A 6,514-nucleotide genomic window follows, 5' to 3' on the forward strand; every position below is an offset into this window, starting at 1 on the left:
TATATACTGTATATATTGTAATTACATTGTTAGAAAAATACAGTAAACTCAATACCAACAGGCCTCATCCATGAACTCAGAAACTGGTACAGGTTACAGGTTTCCTAATGCCTTTACTAATTATGTTGCAATGCTGCATACCTAATGTTACCAGTAGCCTGCCAAGACAAGTCTGCAAACACACGCTGAGTTGATTTAGTGTTGTTCCAATACAGAACACCTAAACACTGTAAGGTGGCGGTATTCTGAAAATTGAGCTTTTAGGGTTTTGCATTTTGTCTATAAGCAAAGTATTTTGGATTTAAAGGTAATAGAAATATAACATTGAAGTTTCTATCTTTGCATTAAGCGTTTTAACTGATGTGAAAACAAAGTCCAGGTAAACATGAAACAATAGACCATAAAATGAATGGACAAAGCGACGCCATAGATTTCCACAGAGACCAGTGAAGTCTATTAGGAGCACTTCTCCGGTGATGGCTGAGTGTTACTGCACAGCCTCCAACTGAGCTTGACGACGTAGATGTGACCTGAGCAACCTGTCTGAAAGTTGTAATTCTTCTGGTAGCTGTGCCAAGAGAAATCTCAATCATTCTCAATCTTGCAGAGATGGAGAGCGTAGGTATATGTAAGGAGATAACATAGGCACAGGCTAATTATTGCTAACTTAATAAGAGCTTTCTGTCAAATTTCCCCTTCACATTGTGTTGTCACTTGTACATCAACTGATTTGGCTGTTATCCTTCTTCCAATTCAATTAGAGATTACATGTTGTTGAGTTTTACAAAGACCCACTCAACCTAAAAAATCCTTAATTTTCTGTGGAAAGAACCAAGAGCGATTGAGTCCGGTCGGACTTGATCCCACTAAGAAAATCCTCAGTTATTTTAGGAAGCAGAGGGGGAAAGACGAGGAAGGAAAAACCTTGTGTGATTCAACTGTTGTTTAAAAACAGAATTTGATTCTCCCTTTGATCCTGTTATGTTCTCACATGCAGACAGACTAATGGAAAAACATCAAGATTACGTATTTCACACATGAGCTCTCAGAGGCATGTTTGTGTGAGCTACAATTGTACCACAATGCCATCTCTATCACCACTGCTAATCCACTACCTGTTTCCGTCCTCTATTAAAACAGTAGCATGTTTGGTGCAAGATAATCATGTCCTGTTGTTGTTGTTGTTGATTTTTTGTAATGAAATAGACTTTACTGAAATACTAAAAAGGTTGCACTTACAGGATTTCTGCAGCAGCTGTCACATTTTAATCATTTGGTTTGTAATTTTCTCTGGCGGAGATTTGTCTGTGAAGCAGGCAGGTGGTGTAAATGAACACCAAGCCCTTATTTCACAACAACACGTCTGAAATGGTCGAAGGAAAACCGAAGCAACATGGCCTTTCAACAGGTGCCACTTCTAACAAGTGGGAACAAAAGATTACCAATGGCACCAAAATAAGTAGCTACTGAGCCGATAGGACCATCATGCAATGCAGGAGCATCTCGCATAGGAAGCAAAACTAAAATGCATTGCTGTGAATCCCATATCTTAATCTCATACTGAGTGTGCAGTTTGTAGGAGGGGGATGCCTTAATGAGATTAAAGTCTAGTGAGTGACTGGATGAAGCCGTGTCCCACAAGCTACATTTTACAGTTTGACTCTCACAACAAATATCCTTAGTGAGAAGTTCAGGTTTTGTCTGATTTTGGGCAGTGTTTTTTGTGCTTGTAATGGATATTCTGTATAAGAGGACATATGTTTTGTATATGGGGTTATTAGCATTAAAGATCGAGGGACATGCTATCATCCGACTATACTCACTGTAGCTTACAATTTATGAAATTCACTGATTTCCTTTCCACAACCGTATTGTTTTAACTAGTGTCACAGTTGTCTCTTGTTCCGTCGTGTTTTGTCTTTGTCATTGCCTGTCTTGATGTTTTTTCATGTTTTAATCTAATGTAAGGTGACCTTGGGTGTCTTGGTAGGCGCCTCCAAATAAAATGTATTATTATTACGACTTTAACAATACTAATAATAGTAAACCATATTTATATAGCACCATGCAGCAGTGTAACAAATTGCTTTACATGGGATAAGAATAAAATAAACAACAATCAAATCGAATCCACAATACAATAAAAGATTAAAAACAGCAAAATAAACTAATAGAACCCATAAAACACATCAGAACTGTTTCCAGTATGTTTAATGTGTTGTATGTCCAACAGTGCCTGACCTCCTTTAAAAGATCCACTTTTTTAGCTCTAGATGTTTATGTCATGTGAAAGTGAATGTCCATTAACAATTTTTCCACCATTTTCCAATGTCAGACATCTCCTTAATCTTGAATCACTAAAATGCATTGTTCCTAATGTAATTTCAAGTAGTTCATGTTTGTGCCTGATATTTAGGTCAAACCAGTGTGGCCAGAGCAGAGTATGTACCCTACTTGGCTATTTTGACCTAATTAATGTCATTATGGCTCAGAACTATTTGTGTTTTTGAGGCTGAGATGAACAAAAACAAATGACTCATAAACACATGATGTGAATGCTGATAGCCTGCTGCCTGTTGCTGGGGAGTAAAAAGAGTATTTTTTAGCTGTTTTCTAGTCGTGATGACCTCCTGACCTCTGCTGGAGTCAGTTGAGGGTGGTGCAGACTTCCGAAAACAAAAAGACAAAAATTACAGACTTGGTTACAGAGCTCAAGCAAGTGTCAACAATCTTTTAATAGATACACTGCACAAACATCAATGAAAAGCAGTAGCTGCCATGGATAGTAGGGGAAATACAACAAAAGAAATCTAAAAAAACATCTCTGCATTAGAAAATGGTCAGAAAACCTGAAAAGCACACATGATTTGCAGTTAAGTAGACAAAACTCGCAAACACACTGGCATGTTATTCCATCCATCGACCTATCAATAAATGACATACTGACTACTTTAAATAATTGGGTCCCATCATTGATGCTGCTTGGAGAAAGAACTCTTCCTTTGCGGCACCTTCAAGGAAGCTTCAACATCCGATATTTACACGTTGGCTGTCAAAAAAACATTGATTTTACAAGCTACGTTATGGGGAAATCCGACCCGGAAGATGAGCAGGAAGCAAACATGTATGTCCTGGAAAGGAATTTGGCACAAACATTAAAGACATTGCTTTTTGGCAGTGATTCTTGGTGTCAGGTCTGTCACAGGATGCACTCAAATGCCAGACTCAACAGGCAACGAGAATTGTTGTTACAATCTAAGCAACGGTGTCCAAATCGTAAAACAAAATCACTAGACAAGGGCTGAGTCAAAAAAACAGGCAAGGGTCATACTAGAAACACGAAGAAGGGCTGCTCGAACACATTCACTGAGGTACAAAACAATTTGGCAACTATGGCTAGTGAGAGGGGGCTATACTGTATATACTAATATATGTATACTAAGGGAAGCGGGGAGACAATTAGACACAGGGGAAACACGTTAGGGCGGGGCAGGTGATCACACAGGTGGGATAGTTTGAGTTTCAAAACAATCACAAAGTGACACATATTGACTAGAAAAATTTGAAATAATATGGCAGCATTTGAAAAGATGTCATACAAACAGTTTGCCAGATTGGATGTCTACACAGGAAAATGGGCAGTTTTCTGGAAGAGGCAACAACCAACCAGAATTTGAAAATACTGCCCTCCTGCTGCAGCTCTCTCCCCTCTGTCCTAAGCCCCTCTCACTAGAGCAGCACAGGCATATGCATGCGCTTCATACAGTAACCTGTACAGTATGAGTATTAGTCATTTCAACCATCCTGATCAGGATTGTGATCCTGATGCAGTTATATAGTGGCAATTCTACGACCATTACCGTACTGTCTTCTTTTTTGTTGCGATCTTAAAGCCCTTTGAGATGTAGGTTGCACCCTGTTTGAATGTGACGACAGCAACAACAGGGTCAGGTTTCAGAGTGATAAGGCTGACTCACTCTGGTAGTATGAATGTACTGACATACTGGGGCTGTCAGTACACAGTATCTATAAGAGGTGCAGGAGATATCTGAGAGGTAAATACAAGAGTTTGGAATAGATAATACTTTTTAAAGCATGGCCTTGGAGGAAACGGCATCTAGAGATGTTGGGGCCTTGTGTGTGAAACAGCCAGTCCCCGGAGGACCACGCCTATCCCTGGGTTAATCATCAACTACATGTGCAAGGAAGTCACATTAGGAAACCTTGGAGGTCTGCATATAGAACATGGGAAAGCAGCCACTGTGGCAGAGGTTAGTGACAAACCCAAGTTCACACAGACCTGTTTGACTAGAAGAACAATGAGGTTCACGCATGATTCACCCCAGGGCTCTTCCTAGACGCCAGTACGCTACACTTCTCAGCCACAGGAAAAGATGCTGCCGCGTGTCAGGGCCGGGTGCGACATCCACCACTGGGCCGAGTCCCACTCCCCCTTCCCAGTGCCTCTGAGGTGTACGGCTCTAAAGAAAGATTTTTTCCTGCCGACATTCAGCGTTTGCAAAGACAATACTTTTGAGGCAGATCTTGATGGATGCTCTGCCTCTCTGAGGTTAATGGACACTCACATTTGTAGTAACGGTGCTGTGGACTGCGTATGGCCTGCAGCCAAGTCCAGGAGGCCAGTTTTCAAACACGTAAGCACTCTTCCACTCTCATGCACCTATTTGAAGCCCGGAAAGTAAATGTGCTATGACAGCGACTCTGCATCACAATACATTCCAGCAGCTCCCCCAAATAGTCACATGGCCCCTTTTCATCCCCAACACGAGCACAATTAAACAAGAGGGGCTCTTGCACTCACACTTGCGCCTTGGAAGTGATCTGAGCAGCTACTTTCTTTAAAGCGCTCAGTCAAGTTGCTCTTGTTAAAACATGCCCAATCCTTTCCCTGCCAGAGCTGTTAATCCCAACAAGGCTGTGTGCCCCTAATTTCCAGAGAGCTGGAACCTGCCGTTTGTTGGGTGTTGCTGTATGTGTTGTTTAGCTACAAGCACTGAAGGCTGCAAGTTAAAAGCATTCAGTGCTAGGAGTGTTTTACATGGAAAAGAGTGCAAGCATTTACATGTAAAGCAAACTAAAATCAAAGTGTGATATAAAACAGTAGCAAAGTGGTTTGAGGATTATGGATGCTCAATAAGAGGCCCCATTGTGCTGATGAGTTCATTGTAACTAAATCCGCCTCAGTGGCCAGTGCGGTTAGAGGGCTTCTCAGAAAACATGGCAATGGATTATAGCTAAGAGCCTTATTATCATCTCTTCTATCCCAGGTTAAGACCACTCAGCACCTGTTGCTCCACTTGGACACTTTGCTTACATCATCACATCCCAGCAGATAGAAGCAAACACCAGTGAGGCAGACTGCTCAGGCATGCAGAGATTATTCTGGAAATGCAGAGGGAAATGCCCCAGGAGTGAAAGTGATGTGAAAGCACCATTAATCTTATGCAGGATCATGTTAGCACATGTGAAAAGTGCGACATCGGGTAAGTAATGCGTTCGACCAGACTCTGCTTAACAGTCACAGGCTGAACTTAAAGCTACAGTGCGTAGTTTCTGTCGCCCCCATGAAGAATTCTAAGTAATGCCAACAAAACTGTTGGTGCGACCACATGACACGAGCCTTCTGTGGTCGCGGAGGGCAGGGTTACTAAACAAACCAGCAACAAAGTTAGAGCATTAAACAAAAGTTCTGGTATGTTGAACATTAAGTAAAGGCTGAAGGGCTTGCTAAATGTTTGTAATGGGATCTAATGGGATTTAGGATCCCCGTTTAAAAAAATAACGCATAAGAATTATTTGGTTACTTGCAGAGGCACACCCAGATCACTCAATAAGCTTTGGAATGAAGATGAAAGAAAACTAGAGTATACACACCCCAAAATCCACAGAGACAACAAACATTTAATTGTACAATAAACCTTTAATAAATAGTTTGTCATTAGTTTCCCATATTTACATAATAACCTCCATTTACTTATGTTGCCACTCATTTCTTGGCTAATTTTAGGCACACAGAGAGGGGGTTCAGGCCACAAACCACATCAAACTAAAAACAGGAGTGGCTAGCAGGTAAGTCTTGAGAAATATATAACTGCACCATACAACCAAATAGACCAAGAGGTGGCCATCTCCTTGAGCAATAAATATATACATATTCTGTACGTACAGGTGATTTTTGTACATCTACAGTCGTCTGCTTGGAAGCTGTACGAGTGCACATGGGGCTGGTGCAGAATCTTACCAATTTAAGTAGGATTTTAATTTATGGGTTTACCAATGTGTTGGTCCAAAAAAAAGAGAAATAAAAAGGAGTATAATATTCAGAGATTAAATCAACACCAATGGCCTCCTGTCTAGTAACACCCCCTCTGAAATAATAATAAAAAAAAAAAAAAACTGTGACAGGTTAAGTCAAAATGTTGAGGGTCTAGTGTAGTCCGCATGTACTTTGAACATTCGGTGACTTTTGTTATTATCTACTGATAAATCTGAG

The sequence above is a fragment of the Perca flavescens genome, chromosome 12 (genome assembly GCF_004354835.1).
Source record: "Perca flavescens isolate YP-PL-M2 chromosome 12, PFLA_1.0, whole genome shotgun sequence".
Lineage (NCBI taxonomy): Eukaryota > Metazoa > Chordata > Actinopteri > Perciformes > Percidae > Perca > Perca flavescens.